Source organism: Elephas maximus, chromosome 19 (assembly GCF_024166365.1).
Source record: "Elephas maximus indicus isolate mEleMax1 chromosome 19, mEleMax1 primary haplotype, whole genome shotgun sequence".
NCBI classification, from domain to species: domain Eukaryota; kingdom Metazoa; phylum Chordata; class Mammalia; order Proboscidea; family Elephantidae; genus Elephas; species Elephas maximus.
In genome coordinates this window covers 28309178-28327363 of record NC_064837.1, presented here as the reverse complement: position 1 = coordinate 28327363, position 18186 = coordinate 28309178, and positions in this window count along the sequence as shown.

Sequence of the window (18186 nt, the reverse complement as noted above, 5' to 3'; positions counted from 1 at the left end):
TAGAAAAAGGGTTCTCGTCTGTGAAATGGGAATATTAACACATACCTCACAGGTTTTCAGCAAAGATGGAATGAGAGTAGAATATGCAAAGGATAAAAACAGTGCCTTCAACGCTCAATAAATACACCCTTCCTTATTCCACTCTCCAAAGCAAAGCTTCGGAGATAGGAAAGAGTCAGATCTAGTGACTCTCCCAGAATACCCCTCTATGAAAACATTTTCAATCTGTATACCTGGCATACCTGGCAAAGGTTTAATAGCCATTATAAATAAAATGTTTCTATAATCAGTGATTCTCGACCTGGGGCAACTTTGTTCCTCAGGGAACATTTGCTATGTCTGGAGACATTTTTGGTTGTCACAACTGGGGCGTGGGTGCTATGGGAATCTAGTGAGTAGAAGCCAGGGATGCTGCTAAACATACCACAATGCACAGAACAACCCCCCACAACAAAGAATTATCCAGGCCCAAATGTCCATAACACTACTGTTAAGAAATCCTGCTATAAGTCAATAAGAAAAAGATTAACAATTCAATAGGAAAATGGGCAAAGGATATGGAGAAGTAAGATAAAGGAGTGAAAGCAGAAATGATCAATAAGCATGAAAATACTCTCTGCCTCACTGATCATCAGGGGAATGCAAATTAAAATAAGAATAGGACACCACCTTCCACCGTCAGATAGACAGGAATCAAAGAGTCTGAGCGTACCAAGTGCTGGTTAGGTTATAGAGCAATGGGAACTCCTACACCAATGGGAGGTACAAGCACTTTGGAAAGCAATTTGCCAGTATCTGGTTAAATTGAAGCAGGGCTTCAAATCAGTTCATTTCGATTCAAACCCCTACCGAGAATTTGCATTTCCACCTCCAGATATACTGAACCAGAATCTACAGTTTAATAAGATCCTGTCTTAGGCTGGGTTCTCTAAAGAAGTAAAACCAGTAAAGTGTATAAATATACACAGAGAGAGATTTATATCAAGGAAACAGCTCACACAATTGTAGAGGCTGGAACGTCCCAAGTCCATGGATCAGGATAGAGACTGCAGGGGCTAGCAAACCCAAGATCAGCAGGCTGGAGAGCAGGGCTTCTGTTCACAGGCTGTGAAGATCAGTGGGTCCCAGGATTGGCAGATAAGCTGATAGCTCAAGTCCCAAGAACCAAAGGTCAGACAAACAGGAGACAGCCACAGGATTCAGAGTGAGCAAAAAAGCCAGAACATCTGCTTATTTTTGGATGCAGGCCACACCCGCAAGGAAACTCCCTTTCAACTGGTTGGCTACTCACAGCAGATTTGATCATGGGAGTAATCACATATAAACACTGAGAATCATGGCCCAGCCAAGTTGATATAGAGCCTTAACCATCACAGTCCACCCCCTGTCAACTTGGTACATGTACGCATTTCCTTAAACCATACGTAATCTCTGGATAAAGACAATTATAAAGTCATACTTGTGCCTAACATGATACAACTAACACATGTACAACCAAAAACACCCTAGTCCCATTTACATCTTAAGTTTCATAAGTGAAGAAAATAAAAATATTTGATGCACACATACAAAGTGGAATTCTGGCCAACATGGTGCCGTAGACAGAAGCACCATGCCGTGCCTCCACAGCAAAGACCTGAAAAACTAAGTAAAACAGAGACAAACATCAGTCCTGGAACCCAAAGTGTCAAATGAAGAGATAGAGAACTCAGCCAAGCACCGAATGGATTAAGAAATTGACAGAGGACGAAACGCAAGGAGAGATACATGCGGAGGGCCCCATCAGCTAACGCAGCATGGATCTGCCATCTTGGACTCCATTCAGGGATTGGCAGACAGGGAGCACAGGAAAGCAGCTTAGTGGAACTCCCAGCAGGAGACAGAGCACCCAGTAACCAGCAATCCACACTATCCACCTCCCTCCCCCACTGTTTTCTCCCCACTGTTCTACCTCCAAGCTTCCTGGTCTGGCTGCAGTGGCTCGGCTGGTCCGTAAGTGCAGCGTCTGTGCCACCGGGATTTGCCCCACCCATGTCAGAGATCAGCCAACAGGGAGTACTGGAAAGCAGCTTCACGAAGTTTCCAGCAGGAGACAGAGCACCCGATAACGAGCAAACTTTCCTAGTTCCTCCCTTTCTGCCCCCCATCCCCCTTGGCCTCCTCTGCTTCCCACCAGCCGCAGTCTCTTGGCTGGGAGGCAACTGCTTTGGCCTCAGGCTGCTTGGATTCACCCTGCCCACACTGGCTGGGCCCTGAGCTGGTATTGCTTCTTTCCATCTCTTTTGGTTTCTTCTGTGCCTCCTACCACCTCCCTCTCCTTTTCTGGGACACCTGGCTCTGTGTGCCATTTTTGCTTCTTCTTGAAAGGCTGTGAAGCCACACTCAAGTGCGGAACCATTCCCCTGGCCCGTAACACCATGCTGGTGGGACCCCTGGGGCTTTTTTTTTTTCTTGTTTTGCTTTGTTCTGTTTGCTTGTTTTCTTTTTCTTTTTGCAACTTGGGAGCCCCTTCTAGCCGGGCTGCACTGCACACCTTTGGAGCCACTTCTCCAATCTGTTCAGCTGTGTAGGTGGGATTCCTGGGGATATTTCTTTTTTCTTTCTTTCTTTTTCTCTCTCTCTTTTTCCCTTTCTGTCTGTCTTCATTTCTCAGTTCTTGTCTCTTACGCTTATCTTCTTTTCCTGTCTCCTGAGTACCTGGTGCAGTGTGACACCTATACCCCCTCTAGCCAGGCTATACTGTACAACCTGGGGGCCACTTCCCCAGTCTTAGCAGCCCCACTAGTGGGACTCCAGGACTCCTGGGGGCTTTTCTTTTTTTATTTTCCAAAATTTTATCTAGTTATTTTTTTCTTTCTTTTTGCTTTTCTCCATTTCTCGGTTTTTCATCTCTCCATTCCGACAACAAGCTCCCTTAGCACTCTTTTTTTTTTTTTCTCTTTCTTTGTTGGGGTGTTTGTTTTTGGGCTCCTGTTTTTCTCTCTTTCTCCTCTTTCCCATACCCCTAATAGCTCCACACATCATAATATCCCCCCTCTTTCCTGCCTACCTGCACCATGCACTGAACATCACACCCCCGAGCAGCACAGGCACAGCCTACTGGAACCTGCCCAGCACTGATTCCCGGCCCACTCTGTCGGCCCTAGTATGTGCCACAAACAACCCACCCCAGCCCTTCCCCTTTAGTTAGACTTGCTCTGCTGCACCACAGCTGAATGACTGCCCCTGACCATTGGACAAGGGGGTGAAAAGTATCATGACTACAGACAAGCAAACAACAAAGAATGCACAGCCCGCCTCCTCAGACATAACCAAATAACACAAAAAAGCAGGACAAAACAAATAAGTCTACAATCAAGAAACAAAATAACTACTGAGTATCCCAAAGACAGCAGACAGTATCAAAACATATTTAAAAAAAACAGGATAGGATGGGTCCAGTAGGCATCTAAAATAAAACACCAGATGGCTTTCCAGTAGAAGAAAAGGCAGTAGAACTACCTGACAGGGAATTCAAATCCCTAATATCCAGAGCAATCCATGAGTTGAAGCAAAAAACAGACAAAAATGAGGGAAAAATAGACAAATTTTTGGAATAGGCAGACAAATTCATGGAAAGTACAGACCAAAAAAATGGAACAATTCAGGAAAGTAATACAGGAACAAAATGCCAAAATAAATTCACAACTACAAATCATACAAAAATAACAATTAGAAATCCAAAAGATAAACAACATGATTTCAGAAATGGACAGTATCACAGAAGGGCTGAGGAGCAGGTTTGAAATGAAGGAAGACAGAATCAGTGAAATTGAAGACAAACAGATACAACTCTGAGGAAAAATCAGAAAAAAAAGAACAAAGAAAAATGAAGAAACCCTGAGAATTATGTGAGATACAATCGAAAGCAAAAATCTCTGAGTGATTGGAGTTCCAGAACAGGGAGAGAAAACGGAAAACACAGAGAGGCTTCTTGAAGAATTGCTGACAGAAAACTTCCCTAATATGAATGATGAAAAGCTGACCATCCAAGAAGCTCAAAGAACCCCATATAGGATAGACCCCAAAAGAAAAACACCAAGGCGTATCATAATCACACTCGCTAAAACCAAAGACAAAGAAAAGCTCAAGAAAAACAAAATGTCACATACAGAGGAGAAACAATAAGATTAAGCTTGATTATTCAGCAGAAACCATGCAGACAAGAAGGCAATGGGATAACATATATAAAACCCTTGAAAGAAAAAAATGGCCAACCATGAATAATATATCCTGCAAAAATATATCATTCAAATATGATGGTGAAATTAGGACATTTCCAGATGAACAGAAATTAAGAGAATATGTAAAAACCAAACCACACTTACAAGAATTATGAAACGCAGTCCTTCAGTCTGAGAACAAACAACATTAGACCACAGCCTGAATCTAGGATACAAGATTGTACCAGCCAGATACCAACCTAGGAAATGAGCTCTCAAGGACTATCCAAAACCAAAACAATTGCAACAGGGAACCAGAAAGGTTAATCTACAAATGACAACAATGTCAGAACAATAAAAGAGGGAATAAATGGTGTAGGAATAGAACTTTCTAATGGAGAGGACGGCAAGGTGATACCAAGTAATAATAGACTGGTTCGAACCTAGGAATATAAGGGTAAATTTCAAGGTAACTGCAAAGAAAGTTAACAAACCTACTCATCAAAATAAAGAAAAACATAAAGTCTCACTAAAAACAAAATCTACAAAAACAAAACAAGTGAAAAAGAAATCCACAGACAAAAGGAACTCAGTACAGAAGAGTAAGAGGAACAAAGAAAACTTTAGCACCGCAAAAAAAAGCACTATGAGATGACAGCAATAAACTGAACGGTAAAGAACAACAATGGATCTGTGAAGCATCTCATAACATGGATGCATCTGAAGGACATCATGCTGAGTGAAATAAGTCAGTTTTACAAAAGGACAAATATTGCATGAGACCACTACTGTAAAAACTCATGAAAAGGTTTACATACAAAAAGAAACAACATTTGATGGTTAAGAGGTGGGGGAGGGATGGGGATAGAAAAACACTTAATAGGCAAAAGATAAGCAGTAACTTTGCTGAAGGGTAAGATGGTACACAGTACTGGGGAAGCCAGCACAACTTGTATAATACAAGGCCTCAGTAGCTCCATAGACTCATCCAAACTCCCTGAGGGACCAAATTGCTGGCCTGAGGGGCTGTGGGGACCATTTTCTCAGGGAACATCTAGCTCAATTGGCATAACACAGTTTATAAAGAAAAGGTTCTACATTCTACTTTGGTGAGTAGTGTCTGGGGTCTTAAAAGCCTGTGAGCGGCCATCTAAGGATACTCCACTGGTCTCACCCCTTTGGGAGCAAGGAAGAATGAAGAAAGCTAAAGACACAAGGGAAAGATTAGTGCAAAGGATTAATGGATCACATCTACCACGGCCGCCACCAGAGTGAGTCCAGTACAAGAAGATGGTGCCTGGCTACCACCACTGACTGCTCTGACAGGGATCACATTAGAGAGTCCCTGACAGAGCTGGAGAAAAATGTAGAATAAAATTCTGTCTCAAAAAGAAATAGCAGACTTGCTGGCCTGACAGACTGGAGAAACCCTGAGGGTATGGCCCCCGGACACCCTTTCAGCTCAGTAATGAGAACACTCCTGAGGTTCACCCTTCAACCAAAGATTGAACAGACCCATGAAACAAAACAAGACCAAAGGGGAGTACCAGCCCTGGGGCAGGGACTGGAAGGTGGGAGGGAACGAGAAAGCTGGTAATAGGGAAGCCAGGGTTGAGAAGGGAGAGTGTTGGCATGTCGTGGGGTTGTTAACCAATGTCATGCAACAATGTGTGTACTGTTTGATGAGAAGCTGGTTTGTTCTGCAAACCTTCATCTAAAGTTCAATAAAAAATAAATAAATACTCATAACAATTACAGTTCTCATTTCTGCAACTGGTCATGTCGCAGCAACTGCTTCTTAGAACTACCTTCTTCAACCACCCATTCCGTATTCCCTTTGCCCTCAGCAAGCACCTCAGCTGGGTCATGGTTCTTTGCCTGGTGGGGTGACTCAAACCTTCATTCCTGAAGGGTCTGGGTCATTAGTAGTCATGTTGGGATTGGGTTGCTGTAGTTTTCCATTGACTTTAATCACAGGGCATGGTAGTACTAAGAGATGCCCTAGGGGATCTCCTGCATTCCAGACATACTCTTCTTTACCTCCATTATGTAATATCAATCCGATTTCCCCTTGATAATGAGGATCAATCACACCAGCCAGTATGGTAACTCCCTTCCTTGCCTGTTGATCCAGAGGCATAAGGAGCCCACAGTGGCCAGGTGGCATTCTTAGCTTCCAGTTCAGTGGAATCAGTGATGTGCCTCCAGGTGGGAGCAATTCCTCCCTTTGGAACTAACAGCTCTAGACTTGGAGAGTATAAAGTCGTGGGACAGGAAGCAAAAATCTTGCGAGTGGGTCACTAGGGGTATTGTGAGTGGTGCCACTCCCATTTCTACCCCTTGATTCCTGGACCCATGAATCCTGACTTTAGGAGAAACACCATATGTTGAATGCTGGTTTAGGGCGTATAGAACCTCCTGGAGAACACTGCCCCAACCCTGCAAGGTATTACAGCCTCACTGGTGCCGTATTGTGTCTTTAGGATGCCATTCCTTTGTTCTATCAAGCCAGCTGCTTCAGGATGATGGGGAGCATGGTAACACTAGTGAATTCTATGAACATGGGCCCACTGCTTCACCTCATTTGCTGTGAAGTGAGTCCCTTGATCTGGCAGCAGACCCAGGAAAGTGCAGGCAGGATCCACAAAGACCTCTACCCTCGGATGGATGTCTCTTTGTTCAGAACACCAACAGTGTGGCAAGTCTGTAGCCTTCTTGTAGGGTCTCTCTGGGGCCTTCTGGGCTCTGAGCCAATAGGGATGAGTGGTTCCATCTAAGCTCCTGGTTGAGGAAGCCATTCAGTGGGGTGGCAAGTGGCCTTCAGCTGAAACCCTGCTAATATATGGGCCTAACCAGCCCACGCATCTCTTGGCAGGCGATATAAACTGAACATATTGATCAAAGTGGTTGATTGGCTCTGGTAGACTCTGAGCACTGGCCCTAGCTTCAGGTAGGGAACAGAGTACAGTCTCCATTCCCTGCCAGAGAGGAGATGAGAAATCGCTTCTCTACAATGTCTCCTATAACCTGCAACTTTGCCTCAATGAACAGCCCCATCTGCGCAAAATCCTGGGAGATCTTGGAGATTGCTTGAGTGGTCATAGAGTTGGTAGGTTTTTTTTTTTTTTTTCATATCCACCCAGCACTCATCTGAATGGGTGAAATGAATTTATTTGAAGGCATTTGAATGAAACAGACAATATCCTCTTGTCTTCCCAGCTGTTCAAGTTTTGTCTTGCCAAAGAAATTATGCATTTCCAAGGACCAGGACCCTTTCAGGACACATAGGAGATTCTTAGAAACATTTATCAAATGTGCGTAAAGAGGAACCTCTGCAGCCTTGACAGCATTTCACGTATGTATGATAAATGAATGAATCACCCTCAAGTAACAGATGTTTATGGGCAGTTTCCACCAAGAGGAGTTAGAAGAGGAGCTATAAACTGGTTTAAGGCCTGATCACAGTCTGCAGGGAGCTTTCATTTATTCAGAAAATATTTACTGAGGACCTACTATGTGCTGAGTCTGCATCTAGATGCTGGTGATTCATCAACAAATTAAATAAAGTCCCTGTATGACACTCCTATTTCGATGAAAGAAAAGATTTGATCAGGTAATACACAAGTGAACAAAATAAAACAGCAACAACAACAAAAGGTAGATTTTTGATTGTGGTAACTTCTGTGCACAATACGAAATAGGGTGGTATGTAGAGAATGAATGGGGCCTAGATATAGTCCCTGACCTCACAGAACTTATACTTCAGTTGGGAATGTCATAAGGGGAAGATGCTCCAGGTGGGGAATTAACTCAGTCAAAGGGATGGTAGTAACAGACCAAGGCGTTACATACCGTTTCCTAAATTGGTGAGCTCGGGCTTAATCTGGAACAGTGTACTAACCACAAGAGATCAATCAGGGTAGACAAAGTTGGAAGACTGAAAAAAACTGGCCCCCTTGTTCTAGAGCTGCTCCCATCAAGAAGTGAATTTTCTTTCCCCACTCCTTGTCTGGACTTGTGACTTGCTTTGACCAATAGAATGTGATGGAGGAGACAGTATACAAGTTCCAGAGCTTAGGCCTCAAGAGGCCTTGTGGCTTTTGTTTTTGCACTCCTGGAACCCTGAGATTTTCTATGCTCTGAACTAGCACATCTGGTCTCTTTGAGGTTGAGAAGCTGTGAGGAGAGAGAGCCCCAGCCATCCCATTTCGGCCACCCCAGCTGAAGTCCTACATGTAGATGAAGCCATCCAGGATGCCCCGACACTGTATTTAGTCTCATAAGTGAACTCAGATGAGACCATCAGAAGAACCACCTGATGAACCCACAGAATCATGAGAAACAATTATCTTTCAAGTAGTTTTGCAGCAATAGGTAACTGACACAGAAGGTAACACGCCAAGACAGACATGCAGCAACAGCATGGTTCTCTGGGACCAGTCAGTTCACAGAAAGTGTTCAGCAGAGGTTTGGGTAAGGGATATAGGTTCCATCCCAGTGCTGGGGCCTAGAACAGTGACACAGGTATCAAGGACAAACAGGCTCTTAGGAAGATCCACCCTGCACCCTGCCTGTATATCCTGGTGGTCTGGGAATGGTGGTCACGGCAAGCCTCACAGGTCCTCACAGAACCTCTCAGCTCAGGCCTGAAAGAGTGGGCACAGGGTTGAAGACTCCCCTCCCTGAATCCCAATAGGCTCAGAAGTAGGTGGGACAGAGTCAAAGGAAATAATCTTCAGTGTTGTTGTTAGGTGCCATAAAATCACTTCCAACTCATAGCAACTTGATGCACAACAGACTAAAACGTTGCCCAGTCCTGTGCCATCCTCACAATCGTTGTTATGCTTGAGTCCATGGTTGCAGCCACTGTGTCAGTTCATCTCATGGAGGGTCTTCCTCCTCTTTTTCACTGACCCTCTGCTTTTTTTTTTTTTTCTGCTTAACCAGGCATGATGTTGTTCTCCAGGGACTGGTCCCTCCTTCTAAAATGTTCAAAATACGTGAGGTGAAGTCTTGCCATCCTCGCTTCTGAGCATTCTGGCTATATTTCTTCCAAGACAGATTTGTTTGCTCTTCTGGCAGTCCGTGGTACATTCAATATTCTTCAACAACACCGTACTTCAAAGGCATCGTTCTTCTTCAGTCTTCTTATTCATCGTCCAGCTTTCGCATAAACGAGGTGATTAAAAACACCATGGCTTGGGCCAGGCTCACCTTAGTCCTTACAGTGACTTCTTTACTTTTTAACACTTTAAAGAAGTCTTTTGTAGCAGATTTGCCCAGTGTAATGAGTCATTTGGTTTCTTGATGGCTGCTCCCATGGGCGTTGATTGTGGATCCAAGTAAAATGAAATCCTTGACAACTTCAATATTTTCTCCATTTATCATGATGTTGCTTATTGGTCCAGTTGTGAGGATTTTTATTTTCTTTATGATTAGGCATAATCCGTACTGAAGGCTATAGTTTTTCATCTTCATCAGTAAGTGCTTCAAGTCCTCTTCACTTTCAGTAAGCAAGATCGTGTCATCTGCATGTCACAAGTTGTTAATGAGTCTTCCTCCAATCCTGATGCCCATTCTTCATAGTATAGTCCAGCTTCTTAGATTATTTGCTCAGCATTCAGATTGAATAAGTGTGGTGAAAGGACACAACCTTGACAGACACCTTTCTTGACTTTAAAACACTCAGCATCCCCTTGTTCCATTCAAATGTCTGCCTCTTGTTCTATGTACAGGTTCCTCATGAGCACAATTAAGTGTTCTGGAATTCCCATTCTTCACAATGTTATCCATAATTTGTTATGATCCACATAGTCAAAATGCCTTTACATAGTCAGTAAAACACAGGTGAACATCTTTCTGGTAGTCTCTGCCTTTAGCCACAACTCACCTGACATCAGCAATGATGTCCCTTGTTCTACCTCCTCTTCTAAATCTGGCTTGGATTTCTGGCTGTTCCCTGTCTGTGTACTGCTGCAGCTGCTTCTGAATGATCTTCAGCAAAATTTGACTTGTGTAGTATTGATGATATTGTTTGATAATTTCCACGTTCTGTTGGATCACCTTTCTTTGGAATGGGCACAAATATGGATCTCTTCCAGTTTGCTTGTCCAGGTAACTGTCTTCCAAATATCTTGGCATAGATGAGTGAGTGCTTCCAGCACTGCATCAATTTGTTGAAACATCTCAATTGGTATTCTGTCAATTCCTGGAGTCTTGCTTCTCACCAATGCCTTCAGTGCAGCTTGGACCTCTTCCTTCAGTACCATCGGTTCTTAATCACATGCTACCCCCTGAAATGTTTGAACATTGACCAGTTCTTTTTGGTACATTGACTCTGGGTATTCATTCCATCTTCTTTTGATGCTTCCTGCGTCATTTAATATTTTCCCCATAGAATCCTTTAATGTTGCAACTCGAGGCTTGAATTTTTTCTTTAGTTCTTTCAACTTGAGAAATGCCGAGCATGTCCTTTCCTTTTGGTTTTCTAGCTCCAGGTCTTCGCACATGTCATTATAATACTTTGCTTTGTCTTCTTGAGCCACCCTTTGAAATCTGTTCAGCTCCTTCACTTCGTCATTTCTTCCTTTTCTTTTAGCTACTGTGTGCCCAAAAGCAAGTTTCAGAGTCTCTTGTGACATCCATTTTGGTCTTTTCTTCCTTTCCTATCTTTTTAATGACTTCTTACTTTCTTCATGTATGATGTCCTTGATGTCATCCCACAACTCGTCTGGTCTTCAGTCATTAGTGTTCAGTGCATCAAATTTATTCTTTAGACTATCTCCAAGTTCAGGTAGAATATATTCAAGGTCCTACTTTGGCTCTCTTGGATTTGTTCTAATTTTCTTCAACTTAAACTTGCATACGAGCAATTGATGTTCTATTCCACAGTTGGCCCCTGGTCTTGTTCTGACTGATGTTATTGAGCTTTTCCATCATCTCTTTCCACAGATGTAGTCGATTTGATTCCTGTGTATTCCATCTGGTGAGGTCCACTGTATAGTCTCCATATATGTTGTTGAAAAAAGGTAAATGCAGTGAAAAAGTCATTGGTCTTGCAAAATTCTATCATGAAATCTCTGGTGTTGTTCCTTATCACCAAAGCCATATTTTCCAACTACCAACCCTTCTTCTTTGTTTCTGACTTTCAAACTCCAGTTGCCAGTAATTATCAGTGTGTCTTGATTGCATGTTTTATCAATTTCAGACTGCAGAAGTTGATAAAATCTTCAATTTCTTCATCTTTGACATTAATGATTGGTATTTAATATTCAATAATAGTCGTATTAACTAGTTTTCCTTGTAGGGATATGGATATTATCCTGTAACTGACAGCGCTGTATTTCAGGATAGATCTTGACATGTTCTTTTTGATGATGAACGCAATGCCATTCTTCCTTAATTTGTCATTCTCAGTATGGTAGACCATATGATTATCTGACTCAAAATGGCCAATACCAGTCCAGCTCACCTCACTAATGCCTAGGATATTGATCTTTATGCATTCTATTTCATTTTTTACAACCTCCGATTTTCCTAGATTCATACTTCATTCCATGTTCTGATTATTAACGGATGCTGCAGCTGTTTCTTCTCATTTTGAGTCATGCACCATTAGCAAATGAAGGTCCCAAAAGCTTAGTCCATCCATGTCATTAAGGTTGACTCTACTTTGGGGAGGCAGTTCTTCTGCAGTCATGTTTTGAGTGCCTCCCAACCTGAGGGACTCATCTTCTGGCACTATATCAGACAATGTTCCACTGCTACTCATAAGGATTTCACTGGCCAATTTTTTTCAGAAGTAAACTGCCAGGTCCTTCTTCCTAGACTATCTTAGCCTGGAAGCTCTACTGAAACCTGTCCGCCAAGGGAGACCCTGCTGGTATTTGAAACACGAGCAGCAAAGCTTCCAGCATCACAGAAACATGCCAGCCACCACAGTACAACAAACTGACAGACACGTGGTGGTCTTCAGTAGGGCTGAGCAAAGACAGGGCTCTTGGGGGATAAGTACCACATTTATAAAAAAGCAAATACAAAGACACGAGAGTCAAGCACTGAAAGGGTGGGCCAAATGCTAAGAGCTTTAGGAGTTCAGAGAAGGGATCAGTTACCCAGGAGACAAACATCTACTACAGGAGAAAAACGGAAAGGCTTCGTGCGAAGGTGAAGACAAATGAATGAAGAATTGGACTGTAACAGACAAATGGAGAGGAATGAGGTGGGAGGCATTCAGCAAAGAGAAGATGGTGGAAGAAAAAGTGAGGAGGCAGAATCCATCTTGTCAGGGGAAGGTGAGCAGACCTATTTGCCTGAAGGAGGGTTCACATAGCTTTGATCAGGAAATTAATGCTATTAACGCTAAGTTGAGCAACTTTGATTTTAGCTTGTGATACATACAGGGTTTTTGAGCAAGAAAATGATGTGCTTTAAAGGTAAAGATTTGGATGGATGGATGGATGGATGGATGGATGGATGGATGGATGGATGGATGGATGGATGGATGGATGGATGGATGGATGGATGGAGAAATGAATGTGTATATGATAAATGGATGGATGAATATATATCAATTAGGACAAATAGATATGTTAAAGATAAAGATCTGAATTAATAAATGGGTAGATAGATGGCTGGATGCACAGATGGATGCATGCATGGATAGATGGATGAATGGAAGAATATATGGCAATAGGACAGGCATATATGTACTTTATAGGCAAAGATATTAATGAATGAATGAATGAATAAATGTGCACATGCATGGTTGGATAGAGGCATGAATGGATGGATGAATGAATGAATGAATATGTGGCAAGAAGGACAGGCAGAAGGAAGAGCCTGAGGAAGTCAATTAAGTCTTATGTTGAGCAGTTTTGACACTTACATCCATCATTGCTACTGCCCTCCACTGCCTTACTCCCGGTGGGCCCATCCCATCATCCTGGCACTGTAGACTCACCTGGCTGCTGGGGAAATGCTTCAGGAGTATGTTTCATGAAGGTGACAAAAGTTCATCAATCACAGCCAAGCTCTAGTTGCTCCACTCCTCCCAGTTGAACACAGATATATTGGACCTGTAAGTTCCTGGGAGCAGATCACAACAGCATGGGATGGAGGCCGCAAGACTGGGGAGGCACACATGCCACACTTTTCACACATCCCACCTCAAAGCCTTTGGCAAAGGGGGCTCCCCAACCACCTTGCCTTATTGTCACAGCATTGAGAACAGTGCCAGGCACATAGTAGGTGCTCAATGAAAGTCTGATGAGTTGAAATGAAATTTTCTGAAGTTCCTTGGATGGGAAAAACAAGCAGGCTGTATACAACTGACACTATCCACCACCTCATCCTCATGAAAGCACTCATTAGAGAGAAAGACAGAGCGAGTTCAACAGTCCATAAACTGACCTTCATGGGAAGACATAAATCAGACCTCATCAACTTTCAGGGAAATAAATTCTATGAAATGAGCCTGCTATCCGCCTTTTGTGATAAATCAAACTTCCATTGTCTATTTTATGCCTATAGGCTGAGGTCTATATTCCTTAGCAAAATTTGCACAGTCCCCCACAATATGACCTCAAGCTTTTAAACTATCCGTATGGTCATTCATTTACCGATTGCTAAATATGTGAGAAGAATATACCAGCACTGGACCCCTAAGGGAAGCCCTGGTGGTGTAGTGGTTAAGAGCTACAGCTGCTAACCAAAAAAGTCAGCAGTTCAAAATCCACCAGGCACTCCTTGGAAACCATATGGGGCAGTTCTATTCTGTCCTATAGGGTCACTGAGTTGAAATCAACTCCACGGCAGTGGGTTTGGTTGGTTTGGGTGGGCCCTTAAGATGAATGAAATATATCCCCTCCCCTTAAGGATATTATCTAGTTGGGGAGACAGACACTTATACATTTACTACACATTTTATGTATATCTATACCTGTTACTCCACTACTCATCTGTCAGTTTGTGGTACTACAGTGGCTTGAATGTTGCTACAATGTTGGAAGCTATGTCATGGTTATTTCAAATATCCTGAGGGTCACCCATGATGGACAGGTTTCAGAACAGCGTCCAGACTAAGACAGACTAGAAGGAAAGGCTTGACGATCTACTTCAGAAAATTAGCCAGTTAAAACCTTAGTAGCACAACAGAACGTTATCAGATTTGTTTGCTTTAGACACATCATTAGGAGGAATCAGTCTCTAGAGGATGACATCATGTCTGGTGAAATGTAGAGGTCCAGTGAAGGAAACCTTCGGTGAGATGGATTGGCCCGAGAGCTGGAACAACGGACTCAAACATGTTGGTGATTATGAGGATGAGGCAGAACTGGGCAACGTTTTATTCTGTTGTAAATAAGATTGCCATGAGTTAAAGTCTACTTGACAGCAGCTAACAATAACAACAACATACCTATAACTACACATTACAGAATAACTGCTAAATGGTAGGCATGTCCATATGACTCCAGGGAGCACAGAGAAGGAAGGGGTGAGTGATTAACTCTGCTTGAGGGTCAGGGAGTCAGGTGGCATCATTTCATATTTAAGGTGATTCTAGAAGGTTAAGTGGAAGTTTCCTAGGCCAACAAGGACACTTCATGCAGAGACAACAGTTTTAGTTAAGATTCTTGGCTATAAGTTATGCAAGTTGAAGTGAAATATGGAATTTAATATTAGGAGACCTGCCCTGTCAATTTAGAGGTTGGTTGCACACGTCCAATGAGAGGAGATACAAAAATTGCTTTGTAAGCTACAACGTGCTAGGCAAATATAAGGGCTTATTATGGAAGTGCTCAGTATCTGAATAACGATTGACTGGTCAATTTGGCGCAGCCTAGTGGGAACAAGCTGGCTCAAACACCTCCCTAAACCAGGGCATGCTAATAGAGAGCCCACCAAAATGAGTCTTAACTTGAGGGTTCCGCTGGGGCCCACCTGGGTTTTATTTGACTGTAAAAGGACCAGTGAAAGAATGGATAAAGGGGAGGTGAGATAGACTTGTAACCAAAGGGTGATGGTCACTACCCTTTGAAGAGTCATCAGAAATAAAACTGAAATGGTTTGGTAGTGATCAAGTGAGCTAACAAAAGGGAGGACAACCAGGTCCCATTTGCAATTTTTCAGGAATGAGAACATTGTGAAAATCAAAGCATTCATCAACAATATTCTAAGTATCTACTATACTTAAAGGTCTGTATAAAGGCCTGGCAATCTGCTTCCATAAAGATTACAGCAGTTCTACTCTGTAACACATGGGGTTGCCATGAGTTGAAATCAACTTGACAGCAATGGGCTTGGTTTTGGTTTGGTGCTAAGTAGAATGTGGGAGACAGAGTTGAAAAAAATACAAGTACCTTCCGGAACCTCATGGACCCCAATATTTGTAACAAATTCTTGCATTATCATTGATAAGCACTTGATTTCCATCCCCAAACTCACTCCTCCACTTGTTTCCATCTCAGTAAATGGTGCCCCCATTCACCTAATTTCTCAGGTCTCAGTGTGGAATTCAATGCCACTCTTTCCTTCACCCTCCCCTCCCACACCCAGTCCATCCACAAGTCCTGTTGACTCTCCCTTCAAAAGAGATGGCATGCCTATCATTCCTCACTCCTTCACAGCTACTACTCTGGCCCGAGCCACCATCTCCTCTGCCCTCAAATATTGCATCTACTCTCACATGCCTATAACCCAGCAGACAGATTAACCTTTTAAAAAGTGCAAATCCTATCACCCACTTCTCTCATAACCCTCCTAGAGCTTCCCTTCATACGTAGACCAAAACCCAAATTCTTTGGAGGGGCCCACTGTTTCTTAGTGCTGCTGTAACAGAAGTAGCACAAGTGTGTGGCTTTAACCAACAGAAACTTATTTTCTTACCATTTAGGTGGCTAGGAGTCTAAATTAAGGATAACGACTCTGGTGGCATAGTGGTTAGGAGCTACAGCTGCTCTGTCATAGAGATAGGGTCGCTATGAGTCCAAATTGACTCTGTGCGTTTGGTCTGGTTAGTAGTTTGTCTCTAGGAGGAGGCTTTCTCTCTGTCTGCTCTGGGTGAAAATTCTTGTCTCAGCTTCTCTTGATTCCTTGGTGATCTAAGCATGGTATCGATCTTTCCTCCATTTGTGCTTGCTTTGTCTCTGTGTCTAATCTGCTCTTTTTATATCTCAAAAGTGATTAAGTTTAAGAAATACTCTACACTTATAAGCCCTCATTAACATAACAAAGGAAACCTATTCCCAAATGGGATTACAGGCACAAGTATATGGTTGTTGTTGTGTGCACTGGAGCTGATTCCATCCCATAGTGATCCTATATGACAAAGCAGAACTTCCCGATAGGGTTTCCTAGGCTGTAATTGCCAGGTCTTTTCTTCTACAGAGCTGCTGGGAGGGTTTGAAACACCAACCTTTTGGTTAGCGGCCCAGTGCTTAATCTTTGAGGCACCGGGGCTCCTATCCACAAGTATCTTGTTGTTGTGTTCCATCAAAGTGTTAGAATTTCAACACATAATTTGGGGGGACACAATTCAATCCATAACACCCACCAAGGCTACTAAACTCTGCTCATTATCTGACAACTACTCCTGTCCTTATTCACTACACTCCAGCCACACTTGCCTTCTTTTCTACTAAACTTGATCCCATCCCCGGGCTTTTGCCCTTGCTGTTCCCTCTGCTAGAAACCCTCTTCTAAAACTGTCACAGGCTTATTCTCTCACCACAACCAGATCTCTGCTCAGAGATGCCTTCTTTGATGGCCCTCATGGATATAGCCACCTCCCTCTGGCCCCACCACTCTCTATCTCCTTATCCAACTTTTTCTCTTCATAGTCGTAACTATGGCTGTTGTTAGATGCCATATTGTCAGTTTTGACTCACAGAGACCCTATGTACAAAAGAATGAAACACTACCTGGTCCTGCGTCATCCTCACAATTTTTGTTCTGCTTGAGCCCATTGTTGAAACCACTGTGTCAGCCCATCTCATTGAGGGACTTCCTTTTTTTTGATGACCCTCTACTTTACCAAGCACAATGTTCTTCTCCAGGGACTGATCCCTCCTGATAACATGTCCAAAGTACATAAGACCAAGTCTCACCATTCTCGCTTCTAAGGAGCATTCTGCCTGTACCTCTTCCAAGGCAGATTTGTTCCTTCTTTTGGCAGTCCGCGGTATAGTCAATATTCTTCCCCAACACCATGATTCAAAGGCATCAGTTCTTCAGTCTTCCTTGTTCATTGTCCACCTTTCACATGCATATGAGGCATAAGGCTTAACGCACCTTCGTCCTTAAAGTGATATCTTTGCCTTTTAACACTTTGAAGAGGTCCTTTGCAGCAGATTTGCCCAATGCAATGCATCTTTTGATTTCTTGACTGCTGCTTCCGTGGGTGTTGATTGTGGATCTAAGTAAGATGAAGTCCTTGACAGCCTCAATCTTTTCTTCATGTATCATGATGTTGCTTCTTGGTCCAGCTGTAAGGATTTTGTTTTCTTTATGTTGAGGTGAAACCCATACTAAAGGCTGTAGTCTTTAATCTTCATCAGTAAGTGCTTCAAGTCCTCTTCACTTTCAGCAAGCAAGGTTGTGTCACCTGCATATTGCAGGTTGTTAGCGATTCTTCCTCCAATCCTGATGCCCCATTCTTCTTCATATAGTCCAACTTCTCGGATTATTTTCTGAGCATACAGACTGAATAAGTAGGGTGAAAGGATACAGCCTTTCCTGATTTTAAGTGACTCAGTATCCCCTTGTTCTGTCCAAACAACTGCCTCTTGATCTATGTACAGGTTCCTTATGAGCACAATTAGGTGTTCTGGAATTCCCATTCTTCGAAATGTTATCCATAGTTTGTTATCATCCAGACAGTCGAATGCCTTTACATAGTCAATAAAACACAGGTAAACATCCTTCTGGTATTCTCTGCTTTCAGCCAGGATCCATCTGACATCAGCAATGATATACCTTGTTCCAC